General features: G+C 49.9%; 1 protein-coding gene across 4 annotated transcripts in view; it reads right to left on the bottom strand.

The window, feature by feature from the left end:
* LOC138268644 (cadherin-6-like) overlaps window positions 1–7,886 on the bottom strand; it is a 220,401-nt gene extending 212,515 nt beyond the window's left edge. Inside the window, exon 1 of one of the 4 annotated variants that reach the window (XM_069218496.1) lies at window positions 7,655–7,886. The gene's annotated coding sequence lies outside the window, so the exon portion shown is untranslated. The other 3 variants (XM_069218506.1, XM_069218514.1, XM_069218532.1) reach the window with 3 other exon arrangements.
* Window positions 7,887–14,936: the final 7,050 nt, after the last annotated feature.

Below are 14,936 nucleotides of genomic sequence, written 5' to 3'. Positions count from 1 at the left end.
TATGTTTATTATTTTGGGTATTATATAGCCAGTCAAAATACCACATTTTGGGCCTCTTAAGACACTTTTGGGATGCTGTATGCACAGAGAAACAAAAAATAAATTATGTGAAAGTTCACAAAATAAAGATAGTTGCTGTAAGCAAGCTGAACACCATGTTTCAAAAGGTGTTATGTCAGCGAACCGAGGGCAAGTGTCCTGACGTGGTCTGAAGCAACCTAAGGGTTCCCGCAGAATGGGCGGGCAATTCCCCGCCACAGACCATGGTCAATAGCATCCTCTAGTCACTACCAAGAAACCACCCCTTCCATAGGCGAGGGCAGTACCATTCTCCATCTATTCACAAGAGACAATACCACGCACCAGCCATAGACCAAAGTCACTAAATAACCCCCCTCACCACCATAGGCCTGGACCACTATCGACGTACCAAGGTGTCAACATGTCATTGTCCGTCTGTAGACCCAGGACAATACAGTCCCAGTTCAAAGACTCTTACTATTGCTACACATTCCCATTCCTGGGTGAGCACTATTAATAATTTGGAAGCAATTGCCAATATCATTCTTTAGCCATAGAGAAGACTCACTACCAAGATCCGATAATATCCATAGGTCTGGTCGGTACCATTGTCTACCTATTGAGAAGAGTCAATACCATATGTTATACAGATACCAAAATTAATATTTCACCTCACCCCATTCATAGGCCAGTGCCATGCTCCATCTACAGACAAGAGCCAGTACCATCAACCATAATTTGTCAGCCATAGACCAATTAATCATGCCATCGCCCATCCATAGACCTAGGAAAAGACAGGCCTAGTCCAGTGACTCGTGCTATTGCTATGCACATTCACATGCCAAGGTCAATACTTTCAATCATTTACAGACCAGAGCCAATATGATCCACAACCCACTGACCAGGGCAAATACCATCATGTGTCCATAGACAAGAGCCATTAACTTCCCATGAGGTCCTCGACAGATGTCAGGATTCTGAATATTACCACCTGTAGCATATATTCTATTAAAGCCCACCTTTCCTGAAATTATGGTGTCTCCTAGTCAGCTTCACCTTTGCCCCCATGAACATGTGTTACTCTGTTTGCAGTCCCAGGCCATGGTCCTTTGATGTCTCCAGATTTATCTTAACACGTGACCTTCCGAGACCACTGAACGCACCGCACCTCCCTACCAGTGCGGGGTGCACTAGCAACCGCGCTGTCTGAGATCCACCAGTGGCTGAGAGCAACCGGAAGACGACTGGATTGGTGGTTCCGACTGTGTGCACGGTGCGGTACTCGAGTCACACATTCTACAGAAATGTGACCTTTCTCGGAATCTCCAGCACACTGCAGTCTCTACTGCTTATTATTTAGTTCTTCCAAGGACGTCTGAGGCTGAATGGCAAATGTCATTTGATAAACTAGGCCATAAATCCACGGACGCTCTTTGCGTAACCTCGGCAACGCAGGGGCACGTACACTGGAAACCACGCAACCACCTCATCGCCTGAACAAACCACTCACAAGCTGCTGCAAACCACTCGACAGCCCGGTGCATTCACTTAAGAACCCCGACAGTGGGCCAGGGGAGTGGGTTTACAGGTTGGGCCTCAAGTTCAAGGGTGGAGAGGGGAAACGGTGGTCGTGCACATTTTTTAAATGATTGATGAAAGCGGTGCTGTGGCTAGCTGCATCAAAAGCTGAAAGCGACCCGGGTCTCTCAGGGCTTGTATTCTATCCAGGAAGACTTGTTCTTATTTGTTGTAATTATAGTTACCTAATTGAACTGATCTCAAGAGAAAGGGCAGGGACAGCACCAGCAGAAACCCACTCAGCAATATCATAGAAGTCAGTTACCAGTTTAACTATTCTGTCCAGTGTATGTTCATGTGTAACTGTATTCAGAAATCCTGTGATTATGTTGGCCTCGTGGAGTTGATTTATAAATAATCAGGAACGGCCCTCTAGTGTGTTCTCTAGTCTAATAGCTCGGAGCAAATGTGTTACCTCAAAATTGACCTCCGTTTTTTAAATAATGTCTGAATAAGCAACATGACGTTCCCCTGTGCTTCTTTCAAGTTACTCTTCAATTGTATGTTAAGACCCCGTCGACCTTCAACAATTAAGGATTCTCAGTATTGTAAACGATGCCAATGAAAGGAACTCCATAATGCGCAGCGGCATCTTATTTGGGAATTAAAAGTTGCGCATCTTTTATTCAATAGTCATTTTAAGATGTCAGGTTCTGATGACTCTTTGGGCATTTCGTTGTACTTCAAAAACAAAACTGCCATAAGTCGCCTACATTTAACAAAAAAACATGATATTTAAAATGCTCCTGCTTGAACTATGATGCAGCCTCTGACACTTGTGGTGAATAAGTGGCACACCGCGCTAGTTTTTCACCATCCGGGGCCAAGGTGTCCAGGCTTCAGCAACTGCTGTTTGAGGCTGGCGCTGTAACCAGAACACAGATACACTTTCCTCCCGTGAATTTCTTGTCAGACCTTCATTCTAAGGTCATAGCCTCTTTGACCAGAAAGTCTTCCAAAGCTCTACTTGTCTGCATGTGTTCGGGAGGGACGTGCTTAGATGTGATGTGGTGCAGACGCAGCAGCTTCTGTGAGTACTGCGGCCTTGTGAGCACGCGCCTGGTGCTCGTGTTTCTCATATCCGTCTGGCGTGGCTCCATCTGCCACACCTCGCAGCTCCGCGAAGCCCCCAAGGGCGCGTTCGGTTACTTCCGCGGTGAGTACTGTTGACATCTGCTATGACCTGCAGGTCACGAGTTCCAAAGTAGGTAGGTCGGATCGTTATTTCGAGGTCGGAAAATTGAGCATCATTAACTTGAATAACAGTGCCAGATGTTGTAACCGGTGCTTAGAATCGGGCGGCATATAGCGCTATAAGAAAATAAGTCATCACTCGACTATCCTTATGGATACTGAAGAGAAAAAGGTATACGCTTGCTCCTCACCACACGACTGCACAATAGTTGCACAGCCCCGTGGCACGGGACCTGTCGTCTCAACTCCGCGTTAACCTACACACTTTGTCTTTTTGTCATGATTCACCTACTTCCTGCTTTCTCTGTCTCTCCTTTCACCGTGCCTGCTTCTCTCCACATCTCTAATCTGTGGCCCCTTTCCCACTTATCGCTTCTCTTCTCTCGGTACCGCATTTTCCTCCCCCCCCAATTTACTATCTTTATGCTGGCAGACTTTCGCTCTAACCCAGCTCCCCCGTCGTTCTTTCTCCTCTCTTCCCACTCTAGCCCAAATCCCACCCCTTCAGTCGCTCGAGCTCTTCCTCCCGGCAGCCTCTCTCTAGCTCTGCCCCCTCTCACTTTCGGTCGCACCTTCCCCCCACTCTCACCTCGCCAGGCAGGCTCTGCCTGTGGGCTCGCAGCGGCCGCAGCGCAGACCCTGCTGCATGTGCAGAGCTGTGCATTATAGATGGCGCTTATTAAATTAGTTAAGAGATTAGCGCCGATTCGGAACCTAATTGAAATTCTAAAGCACAAAATCGAAAGCTGAGAGCGAGATTCGAGGATGATAAAACCCTCCACAGTCACTGTAATAGAGCCTGTATTTTGTCAAGAGCCCCCAAGCCACGATAAAGCTGCCCTTGCCCTAAAGGGGACTGGCGTGAGGAAACTGCCAAATATCCTTGGTCCATGCGAGACTATAATCCAGTCCTGTTTTTTTCTTACAATTCTGGAACTTGTAGTCCAGCATTATTACTGTGTTAAAAACGACTACAAGGCCCAGAATTTTAAGAAAAAAAAATCAGACGACCCAACTAGTCAGACATGGACCTGGGAAACGTCATAGCTTTGAGAGACTGTCCAGCTTCCCAGGACATGGGGTGTGAGGGGGACTCTGTGCAGTTTATGTGTATGCGTGCGTAGCTCCAGCGTAGGCACGTGAGTGCACGTGTCCATGTCTGCCTATGTGTCTGCGTGTGTGTAACTGTGGAGTGTGCTCGGAGAACACCTTGACAGGGCTATCGGGGAGGAAGCTTCGAAGAAAAAGCTCCTCGGAGGGGGTTTGACGAACAGGTATGTACCTGAGTTCTCTAAGCTTCCACGCAAAAATGTGAGCACAGAGACAGAGAACAGTAACTGTGCTCTTGACGGTGGCACTGTGTGCAGTTAGCATTTGTGTAGCAGGTGCAGTAACACCGGGGTCATAACACCGGGGTCAAGAGGTCAGAGGAGGGTCCAGAGAACCTAGATTATTACTGTAGCTGACAATCCAAACAGCGGCCAGGGGACCCATTTCCTTCCAGGCACTAATGCCTGTGACACACTGGATATGCCACTGGCCGGTGCTTAGGAGTTTGCGGGGTTCCCGTTGTTTAATGCAAAATTACGAGGAGCCTTGCACATCTGATAGATTGTGTGTTTTTATGGGGGAGCAAAATCCCAGCCACTTGTGATGTGAGATAAATTGCCATTAATCACACGTTCAGTTAAGACATCTTATAGAGAGGGCACACGGGCCGTACCCCCACGGACGCTTGTACGCTAGGCCCATGCCTCGATCCAATAACGTTCGTGCACAGCCTACGGTGTTAGTGTGGAGTGAACGGGACTCACGTAGTCTCTATTGGGGGTGCGCCTTGTCGCCCCTCCAGCGTGTTCAGCTCTGCTGGAGAGCAGACCCTGGGTGATTATATGGGACCCCGGACTACAGTAGCTCAGCAAGTATGCACTGAGTTTGAGGGGGTGGGGTGGGGTGATGCGATGAAAGAAAGTTCACCGTTTGGCTGCTTCTGGGTAGTAAAATACAATATTTGTCTGGGTTTAATGAGCCCTTTAGGGCTCTATGTCTGGGCGCCACTGAACCTGCTGCATCAATGGTAACTTCCCTCCCTCAGACGTATAATGGCCGGTGACCCCCCGAAGCTCCGAGGGGTCGCCGAGGGCCACACAGGCCAGGAATTGTTCGCTGCTGGAGAAGCTGCGGGCGCCCCCTAGCCTCCATCTGATATGGAAAGGGGGCTAGGCCAGAGCCCTCCATCCTTCCAGTCGTGTTTTTATTTGCTAGCTTCTTAGGCAAACTTCCTCGCTCGCGCCAAGAGCCACCCAAGCACGCCCAGCTCAGTGGGGTCAGAACCAGCGGGTCACAGGTTTCAATCCTGTTGGGGCAGCTCCACATTCTGCGTCCATGATATAGTTATCACCGAGCTCGGTGAGGTGAACACCTATTGCTTGCGCGCCAAGACACAAACTAGTTTACGTGAGGGCAGCGATGCGCTTCCCACACACCGCCCGAAGAGCTGGAGGAGACAGACCAGCACTTAACAACACGTGGCCCGGATACACACCACCCGCTCCGATGTGCCCCTTCCTACAGGCAAAAACAGCAAGCCGTACAGCTGGGGGCATCCACACACGGCGTACCACCACCCACCACAACACGTATTCTCCTCATATATAATTTACTATACATGTTAAAACAAAGACGGCGTTTTCACCCCCAAATAATTATGCAGCCAATATTTCGACTTTCAAGTTTAACGTATTAACGTAAGCATGACAACATTATTCGCTCTGTCACGCGTAAGTGCGCACACCTATCTAGCGCAATATTGACAGCTGTAGTCACAATGCCACAACCGCAAGGGCTGAGCGGTTTTGTTAAGTATCGGCTCCCGCGCACACACCTCCTCAGGTACAAGCAGATGCGCCGGGATATAGAAGCAATTCACATTAATTCTAGCCATATCCGTTAGTTCAGTCGCTGCCAGACGCTGCAGGCTCTGAGAACGCAGCCGGGACTGCACCAAAAGGCCCCCGCGCTGCGCCGCACTCAACGGGTGACCCCCGCAGGCAAGAAGCGATCTCTGCGCTGACCCCCCTATACCACAGCGGGTGACCCCGGCACTGTGCCAGCACCTTTAAACTGCAATGGGGGACCTCTGTGCTGTCCCCTCCGACAGGGCACCCTCAAAACTGAAATGCGCTAGTGGTCACCCCACTGTACTACAAAGGGTGACCATGTCACTGTACCCCCAGAAAGGGGCGTCTTTAAACTGGACTGATTTACCCCTCAACCGGAAAATTAAAACGCGTGGGGCGACCTCTGCGGTGACCCTGACTCCCTCTATTGTGCGGGGGCTAACAGGAGCCCTATTGTACAGGATCCCCTATGTGATGCAAAGTGTGAGCCTCTGCACGGCCCACCTCAGACAGGCCCCCCTGCACTGTACAGTGGGTGACCACTGACCTGCTCGGAGTGGAAGGACTCCTGCATACAGCGACGGGACAGACCACCGCAGGGCAGGTGCATTAGCCGCAAGCTGTCTAGCGCATAGCGCGGACTGTACATGCGTGTGGCACTATACTCTCACTCCTCCAGTGAGAGGGACGAGTGAAAAATGAGGTGACGGGAAGGAGGGCACCCCCAAAGAAAGGGCGGAACTGGAGAAGTGTGTGAGTAGGGGTAAAAAAAGGTTAAGAAGACGGAGGTACATTAAGAAAGCAAATAAGATACAAGCAGGTCATTTGAGAAACAGGCTATATAGATTGTATCGACACAGAGATGAATACCCAGTGTGTGCTGCTCTTTGTAGATTATGACAATTAACATCATATCTATCCATTCACCCATCTCTCCATCCATCCATCTGCCTACTCACATCAAGACGCCGACGGACTGCAGAGGGGAGGCGTCAGGAGGAAGAGTGCTAGAGCCTGCGTGTGTGTGTTCCAGTCTCAGCACTCTTGTGTTATCGATTCTGTGCTCTATTTCTATCTATCCATGCGCCCGAGTATAAATAAAGCATCACCTCGCCGTATAATGGCATCCCCGCGTCCCCCGCCGCATCCACTTACAGCAGGAAACTTTGCCGCGCTGTACAGATGTCACATCCCGGCGCCCTGGTCTCCCGGGGACATACAATCCGCGGATCAGCCGAGGCTGCGGCTCTAATCTGCGGCATTAAAGGGCCGGTGCCCTGGAACAAAAACAAGACCACACTACCACGGTCCCGGCACCCGCGGTGCAGCCAGGGTGACCTACGGGGGGGAGGAGGGGGGCACGGTGAGACAGTCCCCCTGCAACTTAAGAGTGCGACAGGGGGACCAGCACTCCCTATGCGGGGCAGCACCCGACTGCAAGCCTTCCACTCACTTCACACCCTTCGGGTTATTACTGGTGTGGCATCCCCACACATCAAGAGGAGGCTGGCACAGCTCGCTTTAACCCCTTCAGCACTCCCTCTACCCCCACAAACAGCCGATCCGGCAGCCGGTCTCACCTCAGATGAAACACCGCTGCTCAGTCACAGGGACAAGTACAGCAAGATCACACAGTGCGAAGTCTACGTGCCCTCTGTGCGCCGAGATCAGATGCTAACTCCATCAACAAGAACCTCTGCGCCTGCAGGGAAGCCAGCTTCCAGCCCACACTGGGTACCACGGCGCGCCTTGCATCTCAGCACAGCTCCGATCCAACTTTGGAAGTCCCAGGCGGGCTCAGCACCAGCCTACACCAGATAACACAACTAGAAACAGCAGCCAGCGCTGTGAGCGCAGAAGTGTCCCTGCCACGGTGCATGGCCAGAGGTGACCTTCAAGGCGCACTTGTCCTCCTGCAGGTCTGACCACAGTCTGAAAGCACAACAAATACACCCCCTTACCGGAGAGAACGGTCCCTTGCTGCTGTGTCCCCGGGCCTCCCGCATCCCTCGGGCAGGGGAGGGATCCTGGCGGCAGAGGAGGGGTGGTGGGATGGGGGGTCCTCCTATTCCTCCCTCCCTCCCGGACTCTGTTGCTGATGCTGCCTGCACTGGGCTCCTCCGGCCTCAGACTGGGGGCGCTGGCGGGCTGGGGGAGGCTCCTGTCTCCTCCGCACGCTGCTCTGCGAGTGAGGGTGGTGGGAGGGATGCAGGAGGAGGGCTCCTCTGCTGGGGACCCCCGTCCGCTGCCTCCCCGCCCCTTCCCCCCCTCCCCCACACACAGTCTGTCTGAAGTCAGAGCCGCCTCATCTCTTGTCAGAGGCTCCGAAACACGGGAAGAAGCGCTCACAGAACTTAGCTATTTTTCGCGTGCCCATAATCTTTTAGTTTTTGTTCAAATGGACTACACCCCACTCCCCATAGAAAACAGTTTTAATTTGGCAGACTCTACGTAGGCATTATTATCCTGTACTATTGCCGTTTTACTCACGTCGCATTTAGTTCAGAATCATATGTCCAAGAACACACGTTGACGCAGGCGGTCACGGTATAAATTGGATGATAACTGGCCAACTAGGATTTCATGCAGATACGTCTACCACGCACCTGAAAGAGCAGTCTGGCGTTAGGTGCCGAGGAGGACTTGTGAAAACAGACCTCTTGTCTACCCACGGCCACCTTTCCATAGGACAAAGTCGGGGCTGACAGCCCAAGGCAGCACTGCCGGAATGTTCCACAGGTGCTGAAAAATGTACGGTACCCACCATCTCCCCGCCAAACTCGCATGTCAACGACGGACCCATATCCACCCTCCGCACGACTCACAGAGGCAAGTTTGCGCTGGCTACATTGGAGCTCAAGCTCCCGGCGCCTCTTGCACTTCTGTGCAACCGCTGTGACCCTCCTCAAAGCTCAGTCCGAACCGGAGATGGCACTATGCGTTCCTGCAGAAGTAAGGCTCAAATAGCCCTACTGCTAGACGTTGTTGGCGTTTTAGGACACTTAGTGGGGCGGGGGCAGGGCATCAGGGGAAAGCGGAAAACGAACCATAGCAAAACAGAAATATTATTGTATAATTAGTATTGTTAGTAATAATAACAATGACTTTTAGCAGAAGAAGCGGGACTACGACCATTATGCTTATGATACTAATTATTAGTAATAAAAAGCGCCGTCCTATTAGACAGGTGGCTGCGTTGTTTGTCACAAATACAGAACAGTGACAGCTGTGGAATATCCAGACCGGGGAGTTGGGCACGGGAGAACACATACGTCCGTGTATGTTGTCTCCACCCATTTTGGTACCCACCCACTGGACTACATTCCTTCCAAAATGAAAGGTAATACTTGTGAACTTTTTACCTGTGAACTCCAAACCCCTCCTCCCCATGCTACGTCATTGAGTTTCATCCACATGCCCCTGACTGGGGTTCCGAAATTATTCCTACTCCCCACATTTTTTGGTTGCAGAAGCAGATACGTGGGGAGCTTGTGATAGTTATGTGGCGCCCACTACCTCTGACAGGGCGCTGTAACCCTTTACAGTCGGTAGCACCGCAACCTTGGCTTAGTGACTAATGCAACGGAGCGATGTGACGTGACTGCGCAGCCCTCCACCAGGTGTCACCTGCATATCGCCGAGGATCACACCGAGCTCCGTACAGACCCCTCTATTCTCGTTGTCTGATCTCCTGACTTTAGAGACCCACGGACTGTGCCTCGGGCACCGCAGGCGCCTCTGAGCCGTCCTCACTCGCGCCTGGGGGTACGGGGGTCCTACGCCAGCAAGGGCGAAAGGTGACGGGGGTTGGGCGGCAAGAGGGTCTGTCTTAGTGCCAGCGACACCGGGCACTGCGTTGATGCCGTTATTTAAAGGAAGAGCAGCCAATGCACTTTGCCGCACTCACTGCCGGCGGTGTGTGCTGTGGGCCAGTAGGCTCTCCCGTCAGGACCGGGGGTGGGTGTTGTGAGAGACTATGGGGTCCCCCCACCCCACCGGGGCAGTGAAGAAGGCTTTCTGTGTATGCATTAGGGGCGCCCTACACCCTAGTACGGCCGCACTTCGGAAGGGCACAGGGTTGTGGGGATAGATGGGGGTTTCCCGCTCCCCTCATGCAGCGCGATAGGTGCGGTCTGTGGGGTGCACGGTGCCTCCCTTCCGCGCCTCTGCAGCCCCACTGGAGACATGCACGGAGGCTCCAGGCTCCCCCCCCCACGCTCCGGCACCCACTCGGGTGAGCTAGGGATGCTGCGGGCGCAGTGTCCGCCCCGGGGCTCCTGCAGTCCTCCCTCGGCGCTGCCGGACCTCGCTCCTCGCCTCCCTTCAGCCGGCGGCGGCTCACCTGCGCACTCACTGCCTTACCGTGGGCACACGTGCGCCCTGGCAGCTGCTGAGAGGGAGCGCGAGGCGGGGACCGAGGCACGCGCGCAGACTGCCAAAGAGACTCGGCGGAAGGGTAGGCGAGGAGGGGGGCTAGCGGAGGAAGAAGAGGAAGGAGTGGGGGGAGTGGGAGACGCACACAGATAAAAGCTTCGAATTGGCCATCAAAAGTGAAGACTAGGAGGAAGATTTGCAATTTGACGAGAAAGCAAAGAACGAGAAGGGGCAGTGATAGTGTATGAGGGTGAAGAAGGATGATAAGAAGACGAAGAGGTGAAAGGAGGAGAAGGAAACAGAAAAGGAAGAGGATAAGCTCCAAGTGGAAGGAGAGGAAGAGGCAGGAGGAAGACGAGGAGAATTACGCAATAAAAAGAGGAGGAAGGATTGAAAAAGACAATAATACCACGGAGAGAGTGAGAAAGACAAAAAGAGACAAGGGGTTATCTTTGACGTGCTCTCTACCCTCCAAGTGATAACCTGGCACAGCTCTGCCAGGCGGTGTCACACAAAACAGGGTGCTTTGTTGCTGGCAAGCTGGACTTCTAGGGGTGTAGCTTCCATTCGTGATGCAGGTGCAATGGCACCGGGGCCAGAGGTACGAGGGGCTCGTTGAACCATGATTATTACCGGTTTTTATAATTCAAACAGCAATCAGCGGTCCTTTTCATTCCTTGCACTAGGACCCATGATACACTGGCTGAACTACAGACCACAGCTGTTGATATTGTCCAAGGAAGTTCATGCTTTCCCTGTTGGGACTCCGGGGACCCCACCCGCTCGCCCTGCCTTGTGGGTGAGGGGAAATCTGGATTCCTTCGCTGCAGATTATTGCAGATGATGGGCACCTGTACTCATTTTTAGAGGCTGGGGCTAATTTTTCATCATCATACTTTGACGCAGAGCAAGAGAGAGAGAGAGAAAGGCGGGAGAGAGTAAGCAATAGGGAAGAGCAGAAAGAGGAATGCACCCTGCCAAAGAGAGAAAACCACCATTAAAAATAATCTGCAAAAGTGAGTTGAAGAGACAGTTAAGTGGAGAGTTATGGATGAAAGGGACAGGAGGTAGTGTAAAGAAAAACACGTTTGGTATTCTATAACATATGCATTGGTGACAGGGTCCTCTGAAAAGTTTGGGCCCCTCCGATATTTTTTAAAAAAAACTAAACGTACATCCTGCTCTGAGGTCACCAGGGTCTACTAATGTTTTTTTAAAAATATTGCTTCAGCTGATGATATCTGGTTGTGTCCCAGAACCTGGAGATTCTGGACATGCATCTGAGGTTGGACCGGCCATTCTACCACTCTGGCATTGCTCTTGTAAAGATGGGAGCACCACACCCCGTTTCATTCTAGAACACCATTATCAGAGACCCTGGCAACTACCGGCCTAGATATACTTACTGTGAAGTAATGCTTCAGCAAAAGTTGGATATTAGCTAAAATCAACGATGAAGACGTGTAGACGAAGGTTGTCAACGTTAGAGGATCGCGTTATGCAAGAGAGTAAATGAAAGCATGAAAAAGGGCTTATTTTGTCTATATTGATCAAAAATAAGAGAAAATGAATTTGCATGTCCTATGCCCTTTGCAACCTTATTTCTAACATGAATGCGTTTTTCATGACTCGGTTAGCCCCTGAGATTACCATGAGCGCAGAACAAAAGGATTAACCAGGACAGTAGGACATCTCCTAACATTGTTGCTGGTGTACGAAATCTCGTAATATAGCTGCTGAAGCTCAGTCAATGAGCATGCAATGCAAACAAGTATTGGCAAAGCCAATAGGTCTCAGCTGCAAAAAAGGCAGAGCCATCTACATGTAAGTGCATGAATCAGGAGTGCTGAAACATAAAGAAGAAAGAGTCATCTCTAGGTAGGAATGGAAGGGTACAACTCCTCCATTCAGAATGCAGTGAGACTGAAATGCTTGTAGGTACGACAAACCCATGACTAGGAAGGAAATCCATTGAATGAAGAGCAGACACCAGAGATGGACAGCAAAACCTTCCAATCATGCCTGCACTAAGTTTATGATATGTATTTAAAACAATAGCTCTGCCAACATGGAGCTAAAGCTGTTTGTAGCCAGCATCTACATTTGAGAAAGATAAATCCTGACAAAGTGATGGGGAGAATGCCTTCCTCAGAGGATGCAGAAGGCTGTAACAGTGCTAGATGGAAATACAGGGAGCTCGTATCTGCATGCTAAGGCTTTCTGCATCTTTAAAGGCTGGTTGATCCTGCACATCCTATTGTAACTACCACTAATATTACTTTCTTAACTACTAATTTATCCCTGTATAATCCTCTTGATGAACTATGTTAGACCTGACAGCCTTACGGTGGTGTTCCCCCAAACCTTCTACCTGCTTGCCTCACATTTTTGCTACTTTCTTTTTTTGGCCTTAGAACCAAGCACTATACAACTGCTGACTGCTAAAGAGCACATGCTGTCTTCCTAAAACATTGTGTGATTGGTAACTACCTCACTGGATTATTTAATTTGCTTATAAATCCATAATTAAGTGCACTACCTGTGCCCAGGGCCTGTAAATTAAATACTGCTAGTGGGCCAGCAGCACTACTTGTGCCACTTACGTAGCACTTTAAAACATGACCCAAGTATGCCATTGCACCCCTTTTAGTACACATACGTCACTGCTAAGGTAGGCCCTTGGGAGCCCATGGGCAGGGTGCTATGTAATTAAAAGGCAGGGCTTATAGGGCCTGCTTATGATCTTGGCGGATGGAATACTCTGTCACTAACGCGATGGATATTCTGTCTGCCGTATTACAGGTTCTATAGGATATAATGGAAGTGTAATTTGTGGATGGGATATCTGTCATATTTGTAACAGAGTAAGCCCATCCGCCAAGATTGTAATCAGGCCTATACTTTGATGTTCTACAAGGTGATAGTGAAAAACTCTAAAATTCATTTTTCACTACTGTGAGGCCTACCCCTCTCATAGGATAACATTGGGAATTCCTCATTACATTCTATAAGGTGTAATTCCTGATAGGGAAGGGGTAGACCTGTCATATTTAGTACCTATGTAATTAGAGTGATAAACCTTTTTCTATGGTAAAGTCAGTTTTTTTGTTAAAATTTTCAAAATGCCACTTTTAGAAAATTTGCATTTTCCTGCTGTTGGCTCTGTGTGCCTGCGTTCTGTCTCCAATACATGTCTGGGATGGGGCAACAGGTGGGCTTGTGCATTCCCTCTAGACAGCCACTCACAAAGAGAGCCTAGGTGCAACTGATGGCCATTGACATCCTGATTTCCCGTCTCAGACAGAATAGGAGGGAGGAGCAGGACACAGCCTCACACATACACATGAATGGGTTGTGTCATGACCCACACAAAGGACAGCATACCCCCCCTGTAGTGAGTCTGGAGCCAGGACAGGAAGGGAGGACCTCTGTGCACTTCAGAGCCCTTCTTTGAAGTCTCCCCCACTTCAAAGGCACCACTGGGTATAAGGACTGGAATTTGGACCCTACCAACTCAGTACACTTCTGAAGCTGTGGATACTCTGCCAGGAAGAAGGACTGCTGTGTTGCTACAAGGGTTGCTACTGTGCTGGACTATTGTTCAGAAAGAACAGCTTTCTTGCTGGGCTGACCTGCTGCCCTCCTTGCCTGGGTGAGAAGGAATGGACCCACAGCACTTGAGCCCAGAACCAGAGTGACTCCAAGGCCTTGCTGGCTTGCCTCCAGTTCTTCTAAAGTCTCAGGGACACAAAAACTTCCTACTCATCGTCTTCAGCACTTGGACTCTGCCATCTGAGAGTATTGCCCTGCCAGGTGGTGCCAATCCTGTCATGGGCCTTTGGAAGTGGATATAAAAAAATGCTGCTTCAGTCCAGAATCCACACATTGATACTGTTACACTGCTTGGAACTGGCGCATCTCCATCAATGCCAGCGCATCACTGCGAGGATTGAGGACATCACATCACCGTCGATGCTGGCGCATCACTACTGCTGTGAAGTTCCGGAACACTGCATTGCTGATGGCATGACACATTGCCTCCATTCCTGATGCATCTTCAACTTTGCACACCCAGAGCTGATGCATCCCCTACATCTTCGGGATCAATGCCAAAGCATCACCTCCTTTGCTGCTTGCATCTTGATCTTGACGTCGACATAACTCAGAATCAAGGTTCTGTTTTAGCAGTCCAAGGCTGGTCCCTGTCTCTAACCTGCGCTCCACCTTGGTTGGCCTGACTTTTCAAATTTGACCCGGTCTAGTGTGAAAAGATATCTCTAGTTGGCGCTTCTGGCTTTTATGCACTACAGCTAAGTTTATCCTTTAAAAATTTATATCTTGACTTCTTATTGGATTTTACTTTGGACTTGTTTTGCTTATTAAATTAAGATCCATTTTTCTAACCAGGTGTGACTTTCTTGTGTGGTGTTTTCACTGTTTTATTGAGTGAAGTGCTGCACAAATCCTTTACACTTTACCTGTTAAGTTAAGCCTGCCTGCTTTGCGTCAAGCTACCATAGGGTGAGCACAGGTTATTTTAGGGTGCGTATGTGACTTACTTACTAGGACTGTGGTTCCTGTTCGGAGAGGGGACATACCTCTGCCAACCAGAAACCCAAATGTTAACAAACTGTTTTTACTTTTTTGAACACAGTGGTTTTGATATTTAAATGAAAATAAAACTTGAATTGCATTCAACTGAAAATTTAACTGGACAGAGGTTTATTGGTGCAAAGAGGTTGTGCATTTGACAAAGTAGCAGTATTTGCCCCCAACCAAGCAACATTCTATAGTGCCAGGTATGGTAGATTACTCACTAAGAAAGCAGGCACCTCCAATCAGGGTAACTGTAGGGCAATGGTCTTCAAA

The sequence above is a fragment of the Pleurodeles waltl genome, chromosome 2_1 (genome assembly GCF_031143425.1).
Source record: "Pleurodeles waltl isolate 20211129_DDA chromosome 2_1, aPleWal1.hap1.20221129, whole genome shotgun sequence".
In the NCBI taxonomy this organism is placed as follows: Eukaryota; Metazoa; Chordata; class Amphibia; order Caudata; family Salamandridae; genus Pleurodeles; species Pleurodeles waltl.
The sequence above is the reverse complement of the archived record's forward strand: the minus strand, read 5'-3'. Positions and strand labels throughout refer to the sequence as shown.